Genomic DNA, 25364 nt, shown 5'->3' on the forward strand with positions numbered 1-25364 from the left:
AAAAATTGCTTCGACCAATATACAGGGTGGTTGGTAACTGGTGGTACAAGAGGAAGGGGGGGTGATTCTACGCGAAAAAGGAAGTCGAAAATATAGAATAAAAATTTTTTTTTTTTAATTTTTCCATCGAGACAACGATCTACAGTGAGACGCGAAAATTCAAAGTCGATTTCCTCGAAAACAAAGCCTCAAACGAAAAATTTTTATTTTATATTTTCGACTTCTTTTTTCGCGTAGAATCACCCCCTTTCCGCTTGTACTACCAGTTACCAACTACCCTGTATTTTTGCAATTTCCCATCAACGTAAGCAAGTCCAACATACAGAAATTATGCATAAAACCAGCCTAATACCCATCCACCCAATCTCCCAAATGTAAAACCTCGATTAAACCATTAGAATTGACACGTTAGGAAATCGAACATCCCTCGAAACACTCAAGATTCGAGAATCACCTGGCTCAATTTCCTCTTATCAACGTAAGTAATGCCGACTAACATATACAAATAACCTATGAAATCAACCTAATATCCACTCACTCATACAATCTGCCAAATGCAAAATCTCGATTAAACCTTGAAAATTGATACGTTAGGAGATCAAACATCTCTAAAAACACTCAAGATCAGAGAATCACCTCGCTCAATTTTCTCTTTCAACTTGCCACGGACGTAGATATAATAACTTTCATCGCACTCTCGTATACGAGCTATATACATATATATAACCAAGCTAGTACTCACTTATACATACAATTTTCCAAATATAAAATCTCAATTAAACCTTCAAAATGGATTTCTTAAGGTGCCTAAACATCTCAGAGAACACCGAATGCCTGACGATCACCTGGCTCGATTTTCTCTTTCAATTTCCCATCGACGTAAATATATAATAACTTTCATCGCACTCTCGTACATAAAACACGCGTATAAAACCAGCCTAATACCCACCCACACGTACGATCTCTCAGAGCCACCCACGAACACGTTAACACAGTAACAGGCATAACATGTCAGAAGGAAAAATATAAAATACAAAATACCTCTCGACCAAAAGGAGCACCTTGATGTACGAGTTCTCGTCGATGCAGCCGGCCACCATGTCTACCGGAAAGACGGCGAAAGAGAGTAAGAAGAAGAGGCTGGAAAGAGACGCGAAATCGAACACGAATCGTCGAACGGGGTCCGCGCTAATTAAACGCGACGAACGAGAAAACCGTTGATATTCGTATCGTCTGACCGAGTTCGTGCCTCTTGGCAAAATCCAACAATCCGACAATTGTAAACGACTGTGAGGAACGTGCGTCTCTCGTCACGTCGTGTTTACCGGCGAGCAACACCGTGAAAAACCTCCGTGGGCGTATGTATGTTCGCGGCCGGCCACGGATCGACGACTACGCCAGTGCACGCCGCTCCATCGACCATCGAGCGATCGATGCACCGCGTGCCATTCCGCGCGTTCTGGCGTTTCCTACACCGCGAAATCGATTTTTCTCTGGACGGTCGATCGCGTTGGTCGACGAGCGCTCGCGCGCTCTCGTCTCTTTTCTTCCACCTTTTACTGTCACGCGACGCCTGTTCACTGGATGGCTCCACTGTTGCCTGACGGCGAAAGGGGATAGAGGAGATTGCTTTTGGGACAGGCGGTGGGTGTCCAGGGGAGGGAACACGGTTTGATACAGTGGAGGTGGAGAATGGCTCGTTGCGACGTGATTACGATACGTAAATCCTCTGATGAATCGTTAATCGCGATACGAGCATCGAAAGTAAGTATTTCACAGGTTTTAGAGTTTCCGTGGATGACCGATACGATTGCACACCGGTGATCCATTTATGGCACGTGATTGATCGAATTTTCGAAACAACTCGCGGATGAACGTGTATCGCGTTTCGGTCGTTCTTTGCTGTTCAGCGGACAGAATTCAGTTTGATCCAGTGGAGATGAAATATGATTTGTTACGACGTGATTACTATACCTGACTCCTCTGACGAACCGTTAAGCGTAATACGAGCATCGAAAGTAATTTCTCAGTTTCTCTTCACATCAGACGCGATTCGTCTGTGACGGCCGGCGTGACTAATCGAAATTTGGAAACAATTTGAGTGTGAACGCGGTTTTTTCATGTCCAGGCGAAGAAGCACAGACTGATCCAGCGCAGATAGAAAATGTGATTACACCGAATCTACCAAATCCTTTGATCAATCGTAATACGAGCATCGAAAGCAATTTTCGAGTCTCTGGCGATCGCTGATCCGATCGCATCTCTTCATCCGTTTACGATTAAATCTCGTAAATCTTCGTAAAGGATGATATCCTAAATAAGGATTAACGCTGCGAACATCCATGCGACAATTTGCAAGTGTTTCATACGGTTGAAGATCACGCGCCACCTTGTAAATACAAAAATTCTCTGCCCGCTGAAGGGGTCCCCACGAGAAGCAAATGATCGTCAATGACGCATAGTCCCTACCATGGTCGAAAAAGTCCACCTTCGAAGCCCACACTCGATCCAACAACAATAGCCGCAACAACTAAACTCGACGAGTAAACGCAGCCATCCTACCGTCATTTGGAAAAATCATTCGCGTATCTGTGCACCATGCATGATCAAGCTGTAACGAGTGTTCGCGAACCTCACGCCTCGGCTAACCTCATCCTAGCCTCGACTGTCTTACGTAAAATTCTCTGTAGACAACCATTCACCGATGGAAAAGGAAAAGGAGGATGAAAAAGGAAAGGGAAAAGGAAAAAAGGAAAAGGCGACGCGTCTCGAAAGACGGACACGCGTTTCTCTGGCGAGTGGAAGGCGGCTTCTCTGGAGAGTGGCGCGGAGAGAAAAGGGGCGACGAAAGAGATCACAGAAAGCCAGGATACGACAGAAAGAGAGAATAAGAAAGAAAGGAGAGAGAAAGAAAAATGGAGAACTGGTCACGCCCGGCTCGCCCAGGCTGGGCCTCGACAATCGCGACGTTTTCAGGGCGAAAAACCGACCCGGAACCCGGGTCTCTGCGCTCGCTTGCACTCTGGCTGGCTCTCGGTTGGTCGAGTCGATCGGTTGTTGGTTGGCTCGGTTGCGTGCGCTCTCGCTCTCCCAACTGCGGTGCAGCAGGCCACGCGGAAGTGAACGGCGCTCTCCCGCGATTTTTCGGCCCAGAAAACGTTCTGGCGTGGGTGTCAGCCTGGATACCTCGTTCGATGCACTCCTGACTAGGAGGCACGGTCACCTTCGCGCAGCACGTGAACAGGTAAGCCAATTGCGGCTGCAGCTGCATCCATGGGTGCTCTCTGTGTATGTCTCTTTACAGGGATTGTCGCGGAGTGCTCAAACAGCGTACACCACCGTTCAAAAGTCGTAGGGCAATTGCTATTGGGATGGATATTCGAGTGTAGTTAGAAAAATGGAACTTGGATGGAGATGTATCAAATATCGTTAAGTGTACCTTACGTATGCCTTGGGTAGTTGATGTATCTTTCCCTGTTACGCGCATATTTGCATCTTCAAATCTGCCGTAAACGCGTAAACACTCTCAGTCTAATTGTTATATTTGTCTGTATACTGAGGAAAGTTAAGTAAGTTTTGTTTTTCAGGTTCTATGCTTCATTTACGTAGTAACAAATTGTAGTACCATTGAAAATGCTGGTAATACGAAACTCATTGTACTTGCACCTGATTAATTAGCGTGTAAATACTGTAATAAATATAGCAATGTTGTAAATACTTCTCGTAGCCATTGGAATACCATTTATCGTACGATAAGGAACTCGTATTTAATCTTTTCGGTGTATATTGTCTGTGCATTGTACGATAAACGATAATAAAAATCAATAGAAAGTGACCAACGTGTGGTTTCCTTCTTCATATTGTTAAATTCATTCTGGGAAAGATTAACTGAAATTCTCATTCGATTGAGTACGATCATGCGAATCTGAGGTCTTATGATTTGAATGAGAAACCATGGGTAGTGGGGTGAATCAATGAACTCCAGCTGTATGAACCGTTTGTTTCTCAATGGATTCAGATAAACGGACTTCTACGAGCTTGGATTTCGATGAGTTTTGTTGCAGATCAAAATTTAATGGCACAGATATTATGGATAATCGAGTAACTCACTTGGTGCAAGATTGTTTTATGGAAGCTATCAGTACGGTTACTTTTAAATTAAAGGCAGCTATCGATCTTAATCAGACTACAGTAACGTTTCAACTTCTGCTTGGAATCGTTTGGAGTAATTGTCGTAATGGTAGAAATGCATTTGATGGTGCTTGTATCAACAGACACTACATTTCGTACAACACCATGTAGAACGTGAAGTTATGAAGTAGTAGTTTAACACAAATAATCCATTTTGATTATCCGGCCCAGCAACTGCGAATTTAAACAACGATCTCGTTCTTTAAAAGCTTGTCAGCAGCTTACAAATCTAATTTCCAAGAATATTCGCACGTTTTAAAGCTCTCTAGAATATTAAACTTTTAACAAAACGCGTGTACTCGACTTTGCTTAACTTCAGTCTCATCATCTAACAATTCCTTGGACCTTTGATGTAAGTAATTATCTTATCTCCCAAAAGCTTCTCAACACCTAGCAAAGGTAAATTTCTAAAAATGTCATTTCCAAAAATGTCCAGGTTGTTTAAAACCCTTGACAACCCTTAAACTTTCGACAATGTACGCATCGCTGCGTTTAATCCTATCTTCTGAACCAAACACACCGATCTCTTAAACTTAAACAATCGCCTCATCCTACAAAAGCTTCTGGACCACCTAGCACAGCTAAATGTCCACAAATTTCCACGTTGCTTGATACCCTCGACAATCGGAAACTCTTCTTAACGACTATAAACAACTGCTTTTCAACAACATCAAACAACTACAAACAAGTTGCTTTTATCTTGGAACAATAACACACTCCCCTACGTTTAATCCCATGTTAATAACCTAATCGAATTCCATCATCTCCCGAAACCTTCTTAGAAGCCTGCAACAACCATGAACTTTTGACAGACAGTGTATAGCAGCCAGCGTTTAATTCCATCCGTGTCAACAGCGAGAGAATAAGAGAGATTACAGGCTGGCCGAGCCGAGCCCAAGCTTTCCTGCAACGGGACACACAGCCAAGAGTGGAAAGAGCAGAGAGAAAGAGAGAAAGAGAGACGTAGTGGAGAGGAGAGCGTTTCTCGGATATCGGGCAACGATACCAAGCCAGGCACTTGGATTCATAGGCAGATTTAGGTGGATATTGTTTCCGACGCGACGTAGCCGCTTGATGTGGGACGTTGCCCAGTTACCGGGCGTCCGGGTTCCCTTCTCGTCCCCCGGCTTCTCGTTGCCGATTTTTCTGCGACGCCGGTGCCAGCGTGTACTTGCTCTTCCGAGACGATTTGCTGCCCTGGATCGGTGTACGCCGGTGTTAGGATGGATCGTGGGACCGATTAGGTTAGCGAGGTTAGGCCCGTGGGCGCTCTTCCCTCTTTCTCATGATTGTTTTTCGTCTTTGATATATGGCTTGTAGATTGTTTAGAATTCGATAATGCATTATGTTTCCTGAGTAGGTGGAAGTGTGTAGTATTAACCAAGTATCGCGTGGTTCTCAGATACCGAGCTGGTGACTGTAGTTGAATTAGATCGGTTTGACGATAGGCTTGGCGCTTTTTCAGAAGAGCGAAATCTTCTTCGGAAGTTTCGTGAATGTGATTGTTAGAGTCGTAGATGCTGCTTTTGCTGTTTGTTGGATTTTCATAAAAATTGATGGGAATTTGATCATGTTTCCTGGCTAGGTGGATATGATTATCGTTAAGTGAGTGCTATACGTTTTGCGTGGTACAAATTGATTCTGAATTGAAATTCTCGAAAATGTTAGGCGTATGATATTACACGTGCATTTTAGATATTATAGATGCTTTATTTCAATGTTTGCCGAATAATTCTTCCAAGTTTAGAATATTAGAGGAACCAGACGTTGTTCTTTAGATGAAATAGGGCTTGATGAAAATTTGATAATGATTTAGTTATATCTGGTGAATAGCGACGATGTTCGTGAATCTTGTTTTTGGATTTTGTGCAATTCTGATCGTAAGATCGACGATGATCTGACGAAAGCAATCAAGCCATATCGTTGCTACGTAATGCGTTACACGATCTTCCCACGAGGACTCGCCTGATACGAAACTTCGTAGCAAGTTGAAGCTACCGGTTTCCAATCGGTTCTATCAGCGATCTGTTCTAAAAGGCTTAATTAACGAGCCACGGAACTTTCCTCGCCACACGCTTTTCTCTTCTTTCTCGAAACTTTTCCTCGTAACGAGCCGAGAAACTGTGGCGCGGAAAACCGCCTTATCGTGTCGCCACGAATAAGAGAATTTCGCGTGATTCAGGATCTCGTTCATTCGAAAGAAAGTTTTGCCCAGTGCCTGGTACACCATCTCCAGTTTTTCCAGCTAATTAAGTTACAGAAATTTTTTCATCGCCGTGTTTCATTGTGACTTAGTTGAAAAAGTGCTGATTAAATTGAATGGTTTTTACGTTGGCTGAGAAACGCAAGAAGGACGTGAATAGCAAATGCAGCGATGGTATTAATTAAGTTGTGAAGTCATAAAGATTTCAAAATAATTTCGTAGAATCTTGAATGTCGATTGTCGAAGTAAGGTCTTTCGAGTAATTAAATTACGATGCTTCTTATGACATTTTATTGCAAGTAAGGAAGAAATGAAATAAGCAAGGAAAACCCGAAACATTGCATACTAATTTTCCACTTTGTTCGTTACAATTCACAATTTCCATTCGTAATTATAGATTGGCCTAAAAGGAATTTCTTCTATAAACTATTTTTGGAATTATTTTGATTTTAATATGGTCGCTGTATCGTCAATATCTCCAAGATACACTATTGTATCGAAACTAATTAAATCCAAAGACATCGTTATCTAAAATAATCGTCAATGACAACGTCAATGATAACTGTATTTTAGCAACAACAAATAAATTACAAAATTCATACAACGAATCCTTTTATTCAAAACTACTGTCAAATTCTCGAAAATTTATATTTGCTGTAAAAAAAGCTCCTCCCAGCTACTAGATAAAATATAAAACTTGCAAAATTCCCGCAAAAATTGAATTTCACAGAAAAACAAAGTTGTAAATAAAGGATCGATCAAACTGTCAGGAACTGCAGGCTGGAAATCGTTTTCTCTTTTTCCGGTGTCACCCGGTTTCCCTTCGCGATCGATAAAAATGCGAACTAGTTTTGTCGGAAGCGAACCGACACGGTTCAGTTGTCGAATTAAAGACGGCCGCGTAATATCGCGGAGAAAATTACATGTCACCGATCCATTCGCAAGTGGAACGCTCTCCGCGGGGACTTTCGAACAGAAGATGGAAACGGGCACGGTTCGAACGCTCGCTAATCGCTAATGAACCACGATACAGTCTAGAAAGTGCTCCTCTATCTCCTCGATTATATCCATTTCGCGGCTACTTCTATTTGTCGTCGTTTTTTACCGCCATTTATAGACTCGCGTAGCTTGAACAATTTTCACGCTATGAACAATGTTACATAAAATTGAACCGATCTCCTAAAATATACTCGTAACACTTTACTTATTTTCTTACCAAACTCGTTATCGGTAATATTAGAAGTTCGTGTTGTAAAACTAAAACAATAATTTAAGAATAAAAATACAATAGTTACTTATATTGGATTATCTAATCGACGCAACGTGTGCGTCAGTAGTAAAGGATATCTAATGTTCGACTATGTAAGGTTAATACTACTTGCTAGATTCGTCGGTTCATTCTACGAGTATTTCAATCTGAGGGCATACTATGCTATCTATATACAATCGATTTTACAGTCACATTGTTTTCTATATATTATAGACAATGTAGTATACATATTTTGTTGTTGATAATAGCGGAATATTTATTTCTTCGAATAATTATTATATTTATAATATAAAATTGTTTTATTCATCTTAAAAATATAGTTCCTCTATCATCTCAAAATTCAAACTTTATACAAACCGTCCCATTTGTTTACTTCAGGTTCCCCCGAAATGATCCACGTCACTCACAGCATCGCCCATTCTTTGCACCCAACGCTCTACTCGTGACACAAGCACGAAAACTACTATCGGAATAGGAAATGCTTGAAAATCTTAGAAATTCATAAAAGACCAATCTTTCACAGAGATGCCTAGAAATAATAATTCTGCTTTAAACTTAAAATCATTCAAATCGCTTAAGGCACCCCGTCGCTAGCTACTAGAAACACGAAAATGCCGAACAAAATGGCGAGGGAAGATCTGAAGAAGCCAGAAACAACCGATCTTTCATAAAGAAGCCCACCGACGCTATTCGTAAACATAGTCAATTATCTCTATCTTTACAAACATCGCTGAATAAGAAAGTCCATGGTGGAGAAGGCGAAGATGGTTAGCAAAAGCTCGCGCGCAGTCAACGTTTTACATAAGTCGTGTATCGTGCTATCAAGGAAGAGGCGGAGGGCGGCAGAGTGAAGAGGGACAAGGGAAAAACCGGCAGGACCGACGAAACAGGTTCCTGGTTGCGCTCGTTCCGGCGTACGTGAGCAGGGAAGTGGTAAAAGCCACGGCGGAATGCGCCTCGCCGCAGCCTTGAACGTGGTTGCGTCCTGACGCGTCGCTTTTCGCGATAACAGCCCCTCGATCGGTGGTGTAACGAGGGAGTTGAAACCTATGAATCCGCCAGGTGTTCGATTTCAGCGTAAGGTGGTAAAATTCAGAGAGAAAGAGAAAGATAAGGAGAGAGAAGCAGAGAGAATAAAAAGTGGGTAGAAATTGTGCGAGGTTAGGGTTTTAAACGCACGCGAGTGTCGAAGTTCGAGGAAACCTGTGGCTGCGCTTGGCTGACAAGCTGAAGGAGGAAAAATTATAAATTAAAGCGTAAAAGAATTTTCCCTCTTCTTTATGGAGGATCGTAACGTGTGTTGTTTAATTTTTGTGATTTTTATTGCGGCGCGAGGATGTTATCCCTGATCTTTCACCGAGAAATGTGAATGTTTCGTAGTATAGTTTGATCTCTTGCAAAGCTTATGATATTTTCAGTGAGGTTTGTGGTGTCTTACGATGGTGAACGACGATGATAAAGTGAGAAAATAATGTATTTTCTCTTTCGTGTGCAGACAATTATGGAGATATTATATGTAGTTTAACTTTTCGTCGTCTTTTTGTATTATTTAGAACGTAATATATAACGCGGCATGATGTGCGGCGTGCATGGTATACGATGCAACGTACATCACGGCGTGCATTATACAGTGCCAAGGAAGTTTCAAAATGTTTTACACATCAGACACAGTACGAACACGAAAAAGTTTCTATGATGAATGTTCAGACACATTCGTGAGTCAGCCGCAATGTTCCAAATTAGAAGATAAAACAGAACTCCTTCGCCTCCGTCATTCATAAATCAACGTGTATGCAAACGCGCGAACGTCGTAAAACGTTTGCTTGTTTAGAAACACGTCGTCGTAATAAATTATCAGCAGCAATTAATCGTCGACCAAGAAGCAAGAGATCGCTTTATTGAAACCCCACGAGCACCTTTCCTTTTTTGTTATAACTCGGCTTGCTCGTCGAGTTTCACCCCCTTCTACCGCAATTTTCACTTTTACTTCTCTTTATTCGGGTTTACTACTTCTACCTTGATACCGGGTGTCTTTCTTTTATATGGTTAGATAACAGTTAAGATAGGCAAAATGAGCGATCGTCAAGTGGGATGTCACTGTTTGCAACAGAGCTATTATACACGTTGTTATTACATAGTAATACCGGGTTGCGAGGTGCGCTATTACTATGATGCAGCATTGCTATATATCAATTAAAAGGGTCGAGGGATATTGCCGTTTAATAAGCCCGATCACGAGCCTCCCTCCTTCCATATCAACACTGGCCATCATCGCGTATGTTAATTACGGTGTCGTTATTATTAGTTGAAAATACGCCCTTATGATTATGCATACGCAACTTATGAATTATAGTTTTGAATACCGTACCTTTATATGCTATATTTATACGTTGTAGTTTGTTTCTCGTATTTGTGTTTTATACGAAAGGTGTATCGAAAATTATTGTACAAGTTGAAAAGATACGATACATCGTATTTATGAATCCATTATTATTCGTTGTTTGAAAATACGCCCTTATGATTATACATAACGAGGTTATGAATTATGATATTTAATAACCCACGTATAAACATACATATAAACATTGTGTCTACGTATCTTTACGTATGAATTAGTCTTTTATATCTTGTAATGTCTGCTGTGTTTTATTTGTCCATTTGTGTATTATCCACGGGGTGGCAAGTGTTTATGGTACAAGCAGAAGAATGTGCTTTATGGTCCAAATATAAGTTCAAAGTATAAAATGTATGTCCGAGATGTTTATGTAAAATGCATATGTAAGTTTCATATAAAATTCCTTAAAAAAAAATAAATAAATAATTAACGTTTAACTTCTGAAAAAACCAAATAATTTATCTTAATAGAAGTAATCATTCATAAAAATCTGCGAAACAACGCACAAATCTGCAACTTATTTCTAACAGGCCTATCTATAACACGAAGCAAGACACGTAAAAAGCTACGTATAAAATGCGAAAAAAAGAAGAAATTTAAAAATAGGATATAAAGCACACTGCATGTACGATTTCATACCAAACGTCCCTTCATAATCAAAACCACAAAAAAAGAGACGTAAGTCTTGATATAGGCAAGACCACCAAACCACAACGAACACACACAAAACGCATGGCGATCGTTCTCTAACGCCCCACCATGCAGCCACGTCTCATCCCACAAGTTCCACTGACACGAATCTCTCTCCAAAACGACCATCTCGATCTCGAATTTCTCCGAGCTATTCAGGCTCGCCTAATCGGTCGTCGATCATCATCCCTCTAGGTCAGAGCCGCCCTCAGAACGCATGAACGTTCTCGAGGTGTCTCGTTATAAATATCGAGGCGAACTAGGTTGCAGGTGGGAGTGTCGACCAACGTGTACGTATATGATATACACGTAGCTCGTGAAAATACATCGACACTCACCATAGAAATCTTTTACGTTCGTATTGTACGCGTCGTATAAAATATTTTCAAATGTTGTTAAATGTTTTCATGAAATATTTGGAAATTTCGTTAACAATCATCAATGATGCGTCTATGTAAAATATGTGGAAATTAGTATGAAAAAGATCAGTGCACAGCATGAATAGGCGTTTTGAGCGTCCAACGAGCGTTAAATATAATCCTATTGAAAATGAACTTTTTATTAGGATAATAAATAATTGACTGTTTAAATACTTTTGTGATATCTTGTAAAAATATATTTATATGAAATACCTTGCAATTTTTATACGCTTCCTCAGATTGGTTTCACACTTTTCCATAACATAATCGCGATAGTAGAGTCTCATGGCGGTGCTAATGAAATTTCAAAATGTGGAAGTATAACAAGCATAATGCATACTCGTAAAAGGTGTGCAGGAAGGTTCGAATACCTTCGCGAGCTTGTGCATGTGTGCCTCTAACACGTGTGTCTATACAGTTTATTTGTATGCACGTCGTTTCGATACAAAACGACGAGATGCACGCGATTGCTTTCCACGACACGAGCATGTAAACGAGAAACCCGAGAGCTTCATCCGGGATAGAAGGATTTACGGAGGAGATACCGATCGTGAAGCTGCCGCGGCCCGATCGCGGATCACCGGTAATCGCCGTGATTCTAATATCGGCGAGCGACTTTCTAATTTCACAGGGAAACCACGCTCGAGAGGCGTCGACACAGTTTCAGAGGAATGGCCGTGATGGGGTGCTTTTTCTTCATTGTTCATTTCTCACTGCGAGACACTGGGTGCTGCAATATTGCAATTAGGCGGAACCAGAAAGATTTTTAGCATTATAGCGTTGACGTTTGTCGATTCCTGCTGAATCTCAAATTTGTTTCTGAAGATCGTTCTGATTCGCCGGAAGATCGATCGATGTCTTCTCGGTCTAATCTTCCAAGCTTCGTTACGAACCGAGTGTATTTCTATCCAAACATAAAAGCATACATAGTTTACTTCGTGGAATTTTAATTCTAACATTTACGGAACAAAATAAACTTCAATAATAAGATAAGAAGCTAAACCTTCCAAGGCAATTCACTCCATCTACGTTTTATCTCACGCTCCCTTTTTCCCATAATTCTCTTCCCATAATTCTTATCTATAGAGAAGATTTCTCGTATCATCGACTACAACGTTGATGTTTGACTTAGGTTCGACCAGTAGTTCGCTTCTCGAGGAAATATTTTCGATTATTTGAAAATAAAACAAACATAAAATACAACGATAAACAGGAATACGAGCAACATCGCTGACAATCCACCCCCGAACAACTACAAAGCTATGATACACAGAGGTTCGTCGAAGCGAGAGATGTCGCAGTGTCGATTGCCGGCGGCGTAGCTCTCGTTTAATGGGTGCAGGGTCAGGAGGGGTGGTGGAAAATGGCGAAGGGGAGTAGGGAGGGGGAGGGGAGGGGCTCGTTGTCGTCGTCGGCGACCTCCGGCCGGGAGGCAATGCATGGAGGAAGGAGGCAGGCAACGCTCTCCGGCTGGAGAGGAGATGCAGCCGGAGGAAAGTGGCGGAAGGGCGACGAGGGGGTGACGCCGGGGTCAATACACCCGTAATCTCGGTGAAATGCACTTGGACGCAACTACCGAAGCGCTACTACTGCTGTTACGCGAGCCCTGTACCGAAGGCTAGAAATAAGTATCGAGACGAGGCGAAGTTCGCCAATGCGTTCGATACAATTTGGTCGTGCGTAGTCGATCGGACGAATACAATTTTGGACAGTTCGTGGATTCAGGAAAATAATTTTCGTAGTAGGAGAGTGAATTTTGTTAATTGGAGAGTTGGAGATTTTGTTTGCTGGAGAATAGCTGAAGATGGCGGGGGAAAGTTTCGTGACGCGTAGCATGTTGCGCTTTTCATACGAAGACTTTCATGCGAAAGGGAAAAAACAAAATACACAACAGTTCGAACATATTTCTCCGCTCTGTTTGTGATTTGAAAAATATTGCCTGACGTAATATTAAAATATGGAAATACTATTGAAGATAGTAAGCAATTGCATTTATACAATTTGCATAATTGAATAAATTACAATGCATCACGGTAATACAAATGTGTGTAGAGTTCCGCGAATCTCTTTTATATCTACGTAACAAGATATCCATCAACTACAGCTGTAATAAAGAAAGAAAGTAAAACTAAAAAAAGTGACAACTATGCCACATTTATTCGAATCTAGCCGTCCTTTGAATAATCAAAATTAATCCAAAGACACCATATTCTATCAACTATTATTCGACAAGAATACTACAAGACCTTCATCAAAAGTGAAATTTTAATAACACAAATTTCTGAAAATTTTTCTAAAGTACTTCGAGTACGTCCCATCTATATTAACCGCAGCTGAACAAAAAACAAAAAAAAAAGAAAATAAAACCCAAAAAGAATTATCTACCATCAACCACCATCTATTGCTTCTCCAAGTCCAAGAGCACTGTACAACCACGAGTCAACTCACTTTCATCAACGTGAAATTGCAATAATACCAATTTCTGAATATTGCTGCAGAATCCGGCGAGTCTCATCTATATCAATTTACAGTCGGTGTAGAAAGCCAGGAAAGACAAAAAGAACCGCAACTCTTTAAATTATCCCTATTTAAATCTAACTATTCTTTCAGTAATCAATATCAATCCAAAGACACCTTCTACCATCTATCACTAAAGTTCTCCAAGATCAAGAGCATTATACGACCAACAGTGACTTTCATCAACGTGAAATCGTCGAAGGGATGCCCGAGACACGACACAGGAGGGTTCCGAGACGAGGGTCAAGGTATTTGCACGCCTGGAACTCGCGAGTTTCACAGAGGGTTCCTGCGTATTTGTCCTGCTGATGGAATTGATTATTGTTGAAACTCGTGAAGAAGAGAGCGAAGATATATCAACGCGTCGTTTTAAAGAGTACAGAGGCTCGAAGCGGGCTTGATCTTCAACTGAAACGTCATTGAAGAAGGTCAGGGTGCATTGGATTCTCAGATTCAAAGGGACGTCGATGTTTGCAGGGAATGTGTATCGTGAAATCCGCGCGCATGGGGTTTTCAGAGAACCTTGATGGATAGAAGGGTTGCTGAAGAGGGATCGTGCCTCGCTGACGGTCATTGGAAAAGGTCAAGGTACTTGTCTCTTTTGAAAAGAATCGCGCACGTATTTGACTGGCTGGTGGCAACGTTGTGCAAAGAATATGAGCCGAGGGGTTGCTTCTTCTTTGAGCTTGCTGCTTCTTCTTTTTGAGGAAGCTGCGTTGGAAATTGTTTGTGCAAGCAATTCAGAAGCAAATGTTAATGGGCTTGAGTAAATGCACACAAGTGTACATAGATGTACAGGAATGTGACTTTCTTTATTTCTCATTTTCTTTATTTCTATTTAAGGGTGAATAAATACTTGATCAGATAGTTACATGAATGCAAACCAGGGAATAATCGAACTTCTATTGTATTTCAGCAAAAATAAATATCTTTTCGTCTGTCTTTAGAGGCGAATAAATTATTCTGTAGAAATTTCTATCGCAAAGTTAAAAGACTAAGAAATTAGATGGAAGACTCGGGATTAAAGACGAATTAATTGACTACCACGTTAGATCTCTAAAAATTCTACATATCCGTTGGTTTTTTTTTTAGATTCAGTTCCGTTGATTTAAAATTCAGATATAACCAAAGTCGAATAAACTGAAACGACTGATTCGATAGATTTTCAATAATTCTAAATTCGCCTGGGTTTCCGACTTTTATCAAATTCTTGTTTAATTATTTATAAGTTGTAACCTTGGCTAAGTTGCAAATTTATATGCCAATTTTCCAACAACAAATAGCCCAGTTTGGCCAATGCAGCCAACCGTAATAACCTTAAAACGGCTGAGAAGTGAAGAACCTCCGCCATAACCAACGCCAACTGCACAATTGCGCACAGCAAAGCACAACTACGAATCAGCAGCTAATCAAGCAAACCTATTGCAAAATCACGCTGCACCACTACGATTCAAGCAAAAGTTCAACAACCTCCTCGCTTTGAACACACAACGTTACTCAATGCAACAACTCGATATCCATTATCAGACGTGCACGTTACATAACGCGATATTCAGCTTTGATTGGACGCGTGTTCCGACCTTTCCGCGACGTGAGTCGCGAGGAAAACGCGTTTGATCGATTGGCCGATGGAAGCGGCCGTTGCCGAACGATCGTCTGGCGAGATTTCCGCGGGCGATCGACGACGGATTTGCCAGGCGAGCGGCCGGTTGCAAAACGGACCGCGGCGCGGCGGCCGCACGCAGTGCCTCGAGTGAAAGTAACATTCTAGACACGTGATGCGGCATCACGCTGCACGCGCCGCGGAAAAATGCGCCAACTTGCACCTGTGTGCGTGTCACGCCGCTTCACCGACGATCGCGGAGGGCAACGCGCCCCGCAGTTACCCGCTCCGAGGACTTTTCAGAGTTTAGTTATCTCTGGAAAGCGAGCTTCAAGGCACATCGTTGACAGCGTGAACGTGCGTGAATCGACGTATTTCATTTTATAAGTAGGCTGCGGACAAGACAGTTTATGCAATTCCATATTTTCACGAATGTAACTAAAAAAAAGTGAAAGCTGGATGGAAACGTGTCTCGTTTGTTAAATATCGTAATAAATTTTCTTCCGATATGTTATATATCTTTGTATGTTAGACACACGCTGTGGACTTTTGTATCTTGAGATTTTCCGAAAATGCACGAACGTTGTAACGAAAGAAGCGAAAGTTTAGAATAGAAATGTGTTTCATTGATTAAATTGTATAATATTTATTGACTATATATTTCCATATTTTATGTATTATGGACGTGTTGTACATTTTTTTTTTTTACTCTTAAATTTCCTGACAGCGTACAAACATCCGCCGTCTATTTATAAACGAGGACGAGAGATGCAAATCGACGTTCTCCGTCTCATAAACATTGACATATTTCTCAAAAATATACTGGAATTGCGGCGAAATTTATTTCGCAATCAACAATGTGTTAAATATACTGTCCGCTATAATTAGTTATTACGTAAATTAGTATAAACTGAATGATTTTCATTGCTTTTAATTTTTAGTTAGTCTTAGTTAATACCATCAAATTGGTTATTTAACTCGCACCCCACGTATTCTAACTATTCAATAAAGTACAATTTGTTATTTCTCCAATAATTGTAATAAATGAGTGTCACAACATTTATGATTGCTAGTTTTATGACCTCTCATGTCTTGATGAACTTTTGAACTTTTATTAGGCAGAGGACGTTATTGGAGTTTTCTCGATTAATTTTAAAGAAAGTCAACGACATGGATAAAAATGTTGACTTTGATAGAATATGTAGATGTCAGGGAGGAAGTATTACTGCAGTCGTCTTCATTAATTTTGAAGAAAGTTAATAACATGGATGAAGAGCTCGATGACTGATGAAATATGTAGGTAGATACGACGCTGAAGCAAATGTTTCGTAAGAAATAGTGTTCGAAAAGGTTTCGAATTAATTTTCTAAATATTTAAGTCGGATATGGAATTCTCGACTTTTCTTGACCGAAAAAAATATCTAAGAAAATCAAACGACACAGACGACTGGAAATATACAAGTTACAGAGCACACATTGTTCTATTATACAATATCGTGGAATCGTTTTATTAGCCAAGTTTCAGGAAAGAAAAAGAATCATGGAAGAATGTCTGAGTTCTGAACTTTTATTACATGACAGGTGTTCAGTATACGTTTACCACAGACAACATGAGTAATTTTGTGGAAAGTCAATGAACAGACGTTTGTAGGAGAACACCTTCCCTATTGGCTAACTTTTGAACCTCCATCGTAAATCTTACCGTCTGGTCATTAAAATTTTCTTGATTGATCTCCGCGGAGCTGAACGAAAGATTATTACACTTCGTAAAACAATTATTTCTGTAATCATAGTGTGGACGCTATGGAACTTCAAGCGATTGTCTGTTAATTTTAGAAGAACATAGCCGCGCCATACTTTCCTACGCTTCTCAAAGTCAAAATCGACCAAAGTAAAAGCCCCTCGCAACAATCTCCTCTTGCAAAAACCACAAAACCACAGCAAACCTTGCAACATCTCATCTCAACCGCCAAACTACCTCCGCCGGTAACATCATGCTCCGACTACAACTTCCGGTCACTCTATCACCATACCGTCAGCGCCAACACAGCTTCAAGGAGTAACAGAGACACAGTGGAAGGTTTGAGAAGGATCTAGAAGAAGATAGGGGCGAAGGTTCGTCCGAGGGAGCGCAGCAATTTTCTAACGAACCGCGAACGGGATTCGTTCCTCGATAAACGGGCTGATTTATAGCGGCTTCTACGCGTTTATGGACAACAACGAACGGGCCGCGTACTGCTCTCGATCCAGTCCAGCCGGATGGGCGCAAGGACCCCGCGCGCTCGCGTTCGCCGACGCGGAGAGGACTCGCGCGGAGCGGGGTTCTTCGCCGCGCCGGCCACGCTCTCGCACTCCAGACAGACCCATAAAACGCTTTATATTCCTGCTCGCGAAGTACCAAGCCAGGCCAGTATACGCGAGTTTTCTAAGCGCGCGCACGCGCGCGCCAACCGCCCGAAAGGGAATAATAAAAGCGGAGTACGCGCGAGCTGGTAACCGTCCGCGCGAGACCACGAGATGCGTTTTGAAGCAACCTTCATTTTGAAATATCACGATTTTCTTTCCACCGTTTTGCTTGGTTGGAGAAAACTTTATGGGGTTTCGGGATGTTTCAAGGATGTTTGTAGGTGTTTGAGGAGGTTTCAACGAGTTCGAATGTTATTTGCAGTAAGATTTTTTCTTCTTGGTAGATTTAGAACAGCAGATTTCGTAAGCTTGTGTTTGAGAAGCTATGGTGGATGTGGAAGAGAGTTATCTGTGGAGACTGTTATTTCGTGGAGGCGATTGCTTTCATTTGAAATATCACGATTCTCTATTTGGCATAGTTTTGACTGATTGGAAGAAGGTTTTGGGAGAGTTTCGGATAGTTTGAACGATTTCGGTAGGTTTTTAACAAGGTTCGAGTGGGTTTTGTGTTTATTTGTAATATGAAGATTTCCTTTGCGATGTTCCGATAGGTTTGCAAATGGGTGTTTTATAGATTTTTCAGGAGCAGTGGTAGAAGTGGAAGTGTGAAGACGATTGGTTTCGTTTGAAGTACTACCATTGCAAAAGATCGTGCATTGTTTCCATTTTCATGGAAAAATCTCGGAGAACAGGTACTTTCCGAGGAAATGGCTCGAGATAGAACGATCGATAATGACAAATCAATCATCACAAATAAAACTCTCGAAGACAATCCTTATTCAGATAATGGTTTAATTTTTCAGTCGATGAAATCACATGGAATTGATCAAATTATTCAAAGCAAATGAACCCAATACGTCGGAGATAATCGAATTTCAAAGGAAGATCTGGGCGCTAGATAATTTTGGATTCTCTCGTCATGATATCTTTCTCGAGATAGGACGATCAATGACGCTGAAACGATAGTCACACGTCGAACTGTCTCGAAAACTGCTACTAATTTTCGTACTGATCAATCACATCGAATTAATCACATAAATTAGTGATTGATTCTTGACATTGAACGATTTATTCTAAAACGTCTAACGATCAATAAAATAAATGCCTAAATCAAAGGAAATTTGATTTCAAGGAAAAATCTGCAAGAACTGAGTTTCAAGGGAAAGTCCGTGAGAGTGAAGTTTCGTGAAAAAAGCTGGCCGAATTAGCATGCTTTTCCTTGGGAAAGAGCGCAGGATCGCGCTGCTTGCGACATGGAGCAATCGATAATCCTGGATGCTTCCGCTATGATGCCTTTCCACGAAGCTGTGTCATTGCACCAGCGCGGAGAGGAGAGACGGGTTGCATACAGAATAGAGGATGAAGGGGGCTAGGCACCCTCGTGCACGCATGCACAATGCTCGAGGAGGGTGCAACAACCTCCTCCACCTTGGACTAGGAAGAGGAGAAGGAGCCGAAGGAGAAGGACAGCGAGGCGACTGCCGAGGCGAGAGAATAGTCTGCCACGGTCTACAGTCGCGTTTTCAAGCACGCGTTCCTCGTTACTTGCGGTAGAAAGAAAGAGAGAAAAAGGGAGAGTGGGAGTGAAACGTTGCTGGAACGTTCGGTTGCTTTTTTAGTTGGTTGCGTTGGGGAACGTTAAGTTCTTGAGTCACTGGATTCTTTTGTTTCTCACTGCTTTTGTTATGGAGAACATTAAATTTTTGAGCCACGCAGTAGCCAAGTAGTTCTTATGTCTCGCTTGTGTTTGGTTCTAGCGATCTTCGCTGTAGGATATTTTAGATCTTCCAGTCTTTGGTCGCGCTACCTTCGTTTTTGGTGAATGATTTCTATTGATCGTTGAAAGCTCTATGTTTGGAATTGATATAATTTTTTTTTTCTTTTTTTGGATAATAGAAGATGAAAGATCTACGAGTCATTGATCATATATTTTCTGGCTGATAGAACATTACAACTTTAGATCGGTAATTATTATGTCCTTTTAGTTGGTGTTTAATTACTCTTTTTAGTTGATGGTTTCATTGATCGCTATAGATCTCAATTTGAAGTAATGTAATTCTTGGTTAATAAGATACCTTAGATTTTTAAATCAGTGATCATTGTATCTCAGTTTGGTTAGTCTTCCTTGATCATACAAATATTGAGATATCTTTAAACGCATCTTGTGAATATTCATTAGTCATAGGAATATTCCATCTTCGAGTTATTAATTTTTATGTTTAATTTTGTTTACTGTAAAAGAGATTACACTTTGCCCTGGTGTTTTAATGGACACATATTCTAACTAAATTATCTTATCAGAAATTCCATTTCGACATCATTTACACAGTTTAATGAAGATGACGAGAAGGTGACCAAAAATTGGGAAACCAGAACAAACTAAAATTCCCTGAACGCTTCAATATTTCATCGTTCTGCAATGTACACGATTCCCAAAACAAATAAAAAATACAACCTGTAACTATTTATTTTATTATTTACCTTTGTTATAACCGGCTGAAAAAGCTACGAGCAATCTGATGGCATGAAAAATCCCATCTAACCGTAATTCTAATTAGAAACCAAACAACGCCACGAAGTTATTACCTAACTTCAATAATAAATATAAAATAATAATAAAAATTTCACCGGCAAATGAATTTCGATAACGAACCACTTTCGACTGTTATTAATTTCATTTCTAATAACACCATAAAACAAACTATAAAATTAGAATTAGAACGTCAGCATAGAGAAACCATTCTATCGAAAAGATCCACAAACCAAACGACGAATCAGCTCATCGTGCTTTAACAGCTCGAAACAATTCCTAGACAAAGGCTCATTAATTCGTCAATTGGAAACCAGCAATTAATAATGAAACGGAAGATGAAAGGAATCGATATCGCGTAATAATATTCATTAAATTAGCCGCGCCAAAACGATAATCGATAGGAATGGCATGACTCACGGTGGCATAATAGGCTTCATACGGTGTCTTGAACGTTTATCCAGGCGTTTAATTACATCGGCCCTTTATCATGCAGATTAGAAAGGTGTCGATGTCGGATACGGTGTCGTTTGGGATTCTGACGCGGCTAATTGTCAAGCTGGTCGATTCGATGACGGGTCACCGACACCGATCCGGCGATGCTGGCGATCCTCACCGTTCTCGTCGTTGTCGTCGTTGTCGTCGTTGTCGTCGTTGTCGTCGTTGTCGTTGTCGTCGTTGTCGTTGTCGTTGTCGTCGGCTTCTACACGCGAGCGGCAAGGGAATGCAGCCAGAGAGGAAAGAAAGCGACGAGAACTTCCTACGATCCGCGGACGTGCGGCGTCGCATATTTATCGGCCGGACTAGCAGTTCTACGAGACCTAAATGCGAATCGTGCCTTCTGTTCCATTCATGTCGCCAGGGGAATCGACCCGTGGAAATCGATCGAAGAAGACAGGATTCTAGCGGATTCTTGCATTTAAATTACATTTGACGCGCGTAATATGGTAGAACTATGCGAGTCAGTCATGTTCGAACATTTTACGAGTGGATTTTGAAATTTTTCACGGAATAATCAAATTCAGGAAAGGTTTGTGCGTTAAGAGGTCAAACGGCGCATGGAAGATGTCAAAGGTCCAGAAAAATGGGCGCTGTCGTTATGCCAGAAATTTTAGAGACAGTCCATTTTTGACCCTTGTGACGCTTTTCTTGAGATTCTGGAGAAAGGCAAGAAGCTTTTTATTTCCACGTGCATTATTCGACTATACAGCGTCTGGTTTTATAGCGTGCAAATGCGTTTCCTTATGTCGTGTACTCTAGTATATCATGTTTTTAATTTTTATTATTGCTTTCCATTTTACTGTTATTTAGATAACATACACCTAAGTGTATTTAAATTTATGCAGCTACGACAAACTCCGCGAAATCTATCGATTAGCCACGTTACACGAAAAACAAATCACGCGTAAATAATAATAAAGCTTCTTCTTTGTCGTGTTTCTACGTTTTATAGGCTAGCCGCTTGATATATATGAACAAATGGATACAAAAACTGTAGACTGTATGTAGTTTAGAATTTTACATAGGATTTTACAAGAAAGTCTGGTCTGTGCCAACATTTTCCTTCATCACCGTATGCGCCATACAAGGGTTGAAAGAGTTGAAAGAGAGAATGTATTGGACAAGATACATATTACTATCAACCGGATACATTTTCATAATATTTTCTATATACTTGATGAAACTGAAATATTGTGATGGTAAAATCGGTCGGAAGTCGTTCAAGTTTACGTGTTTCGTGCGTCGAGACAAGATAAGGAGTTCGTAAAAAAAAATGTTATATGACGGACAATTTGAAAAACAGGTTCTGGAAATTCCTCGATGTAATGACATAATTTGCTATTTTTCATAAAACGCACGCATCTTATACAATATCAATTTACGAATAATGTTTACAACGAGTATGGGTACCGAGATTCGAGCAGTTTCTATAAGATGCGTATAATATCACGTGTACTTTATTTTGCTTCGATATTAACAGTTAGTAGGAATATTTGGTACATTTTGTCTACAGAATTTGGTTATTGTTCTATATTACGTTACTCGACATATGTTCAACATATCGATTTAATTCTAATCATATAGTGGAACGTGTCTAGGTATCCAAATATATTATACATGAGTGAATTGTCATAATCGCATTGATACGATGGAAATAAGGAATCTTTTCAGTGAAAAATGATATTAATTTCATAATTAAAATAAAACACCCACATGATTTTGATAATCGTAATAATGAAAAATCTGTATCGTTTTGATACTTTTCACAATTCTAGCGTTAACAGAATAAAACAGAATAAACGACACAGAAGAATATTGAACAGAAGTTTCTAATTTCCTATGTACGAGATGGTTTGTTTGCGAACGTATCTAAGCTTGTGGCTTTTCAACGAAATAAAAAAAAAACCGTATCATCCCAACTATGTTTCTCTATAAGAAAGTAGATTTTTAATCAGATTCTGAACGACCAATGTCAGAGTTTCCACATACTCGACATAGATTCCACCACGAGTTTGTCTCGTACACGGTGAAAATTCCAACACCGGAAAATAGATGTTACGGAGAAAGAGAGAGAGAAAAAGGGGGGAAGGGGTGGAGAAAGACGCGCCGGGGACAACGACCTTGCATTAGGTCACGGCCTTGACATCGTTTCGAGGAAATCTCGGTACGCTACTAATGCGCTAACAAGCAGCTTAGACCACGTGTGTGCATCAATCACACCAGCTGCGGGCTCGTTAAAACTACTCATCCAAGTTTTACGTTTCAGACATAATTATTAAAAATGTACATTCGAGTAAAAGTTATTAGCCAAGTGGCTACAATTACACTGGCCATAAAAAGCATTTACAGGTACATACTCTTATTTTCCAATGAAACGTTTCTCTATCAGGTCTCCACGTTTCACAGTATTACATTTTTGTAGTCATATGAAAGTACTACCAAACGATATGAAACTCGATACACTTGGACTTAATTAATTGGTATGAAAGTGCTATGATAAATAAAATGGAATATGAGTACTTTTTGTAACAATTTTATATATATATATCGTACCTTGAAGATGCTACGTTTGTCAGGTCCAGTGTTTAAATGCCTTCGAAATTGCAAGTGGAAGAATATTTGTAAACGATGACATGTGACTCTTACCTGAAAGCAGAAAAACACGAGGCGTTATGTCATTGATCGCTTGGTAGTTTTAAAGTGGATATAATTATTGCGACGAACATAATTCCTTGCGTCATTAAGGATAATTTAGCTCCTGGGCTTACATCATTCTGTAACCATGTTATATTAACCAGATTTTAGTGACGTTAATATCATCTAATATTAACGTTCCCTTATTAATCTTTTAGCTACTCTATTAAAAACTTCATTATAAATTCTATTCACTATACATGCTTATTATAAGTTCTTTATAAATCGACTCTTAAAGTTGTCACAATTTTCCTAATGCAACTAATATACACATATTATACACGTTAAACACGGTGGTTCATAATTCCATGTAAAAACTTGTATTATAAATTCTACCTACTGATAATTCCAAACACATATATATACACGTTAACAAACATATACAAACGATAGCTCGTTAAATTACAAAACGTTCACCACCTTCCGAGTCATTAATCGACTTTAATCTAATCAAACACTATAAACAAATTTACTGGACCGCTCTTTAAAGCAACAAAATTGCAGCTACGAACCAATTACCCTTATCCATATTCGTTCGTTCGCAAAGACGGAACATTTGCATCTGATAAACGGCCCAAGATTAGTCCCCATTCTCGAAGCAAAAGCCACAAAACCAACCAACGATCATATACGTGAGAGGAGAGAAACAGTTAGCCGAAGCGAAATACAGAGAAAGGGAGAGAGATCGGACAGCGATTTAGATAAACATCGAGGCACACTAGCGCGTGGCTATTCCGCGCATAAATCTCAGCCAGCACGGTCACGCGTTCGACACAAATTATCCTGTTCGCGGTACACGTGATACGTGCACAAGCAGACGGAAACGCCGGTAATGTCTGATTTCCCAATCTCGCGCCTGCCAGCCAGCCGGTAAAGGCTATCGAGGCCCATGAGCCTGCCCTCTCTGACTCATTGCCAGTTATCACGAAACTGGCAGCCGCTGATCTACCATAGGTTCAATGTACTTTCTCGTTTGTTCCCGCGACCTGGTAAACATCGCGGAATCAACGGAAGTTTTGCTTCATTTAGGATCTAGGATCTGTAGATTTATGACACTCTCTGTCATAGTCAGCGTTGGTTTTGTTCATTTTCTTCTTCTGGATCAATTTCGTATTTTCGTTGTTTATTTGTTACAACGTTAAATGGAGCAAATTTCTCTAATATAATGTATAATCGTGTTAGGTTTACAATGGGCACCTTGATTATGGAGATTGGTAGAAGCAGAGTCTAAGTAATTAGAAGCAGCCACTTCGAACTTAGACTTCTAATATCGAACAGTTTGATCTAAATGTCGACATAATTTTAATCAGACCTAGGAATCGACAGATTTCCAATAAAAACGTAGAAATTGACACGTGAACTACAATTCAGAAATCAAGAGATTCTCAGGGTAAAGTCGAGAAATCAGAAATCAGATTCTCAACTGAAATACAGAAGCCTGATCAAAAGTTGACCACGTCAGTGTAGCTTCAACGATGATGCAGAAATCAACGTGTCAGACAATAATACAAATATCCAACTTCCAACGACCCCGAAAATCAGCCGAGAACCAATGACCTCGACAAAAGCCTCGTGAGCCTCAGCAGGTTGTCCATTAAACATCACGAAAGCTCGTTTCACTTTCGTTGAAGCACGCGTCGGGTTATTTCCAAATATCAGTTCATTCGAACGACACAACGTCACGAAGTCTACCCTCCAACCCTTTTCATTCTACCGCTCGTTTCGTTCAATACGGTCGTTTCCTTCTCTCGTTTTCGCTAGCACGAAGGGCTTACGCGTTACGCTACGTGACACGAGAATCACGTTACACCCATATAACACGACCGCTAACGATCACGGCTAAACGAGCCAGCTACGTGACTAAATCACGAGCCACGCAAGTCCCGCGAGTCATGAACGCGACGACCACGATCCTCTCTCTGTCTGCATATCGACGTGGTAGATA

The 25364-nt window shown here is 40.5% G+C and overlaps 1 protein-coding gene across 7 annotated transcripts in view; it reads right to left on the reverse strand.

Moving 5' to 3' along the window:
- Positions 1–25364, reverse strand: part of LOC117212564 (ABC transporter G family member 22) — a 270995-nt gene that overhangs the window by 93489 nt on the left and 152142 nt on the right. For 3 of the 7 annotated variants that reach the window (XM_033457465.1, XM_033457462.1, XM_033457464.1), the window contains exon 2: positions 23279–23371. The exons of the other annotated variants lie outside the window; for them this stretch is intronic. The gene's annotated coding sequence lies outside the window, so the exon portion shown is untranslated. The remainder of the gene's footprint in view (positions 1–23278; positions 23372–25364) is intronic. 7 annotated transcript variants of the gene reach the window in all.

Source organism: Bombus bifarius, unplaced genomic scaffold, assembly GCF_011952205.1.
Source record: "Bombus bifarius isolate JDL3187 unplaced genomic scaffold, Bbif_JDL3187 scf7180000008321, whole genome shotgun sequence".
Taxonomy (NCBI): Eukaryota; Metazoa; Arthropoda; class Insecta; order Hymenoptera; family Apidae; genus Bombus; species Bombus bifarius.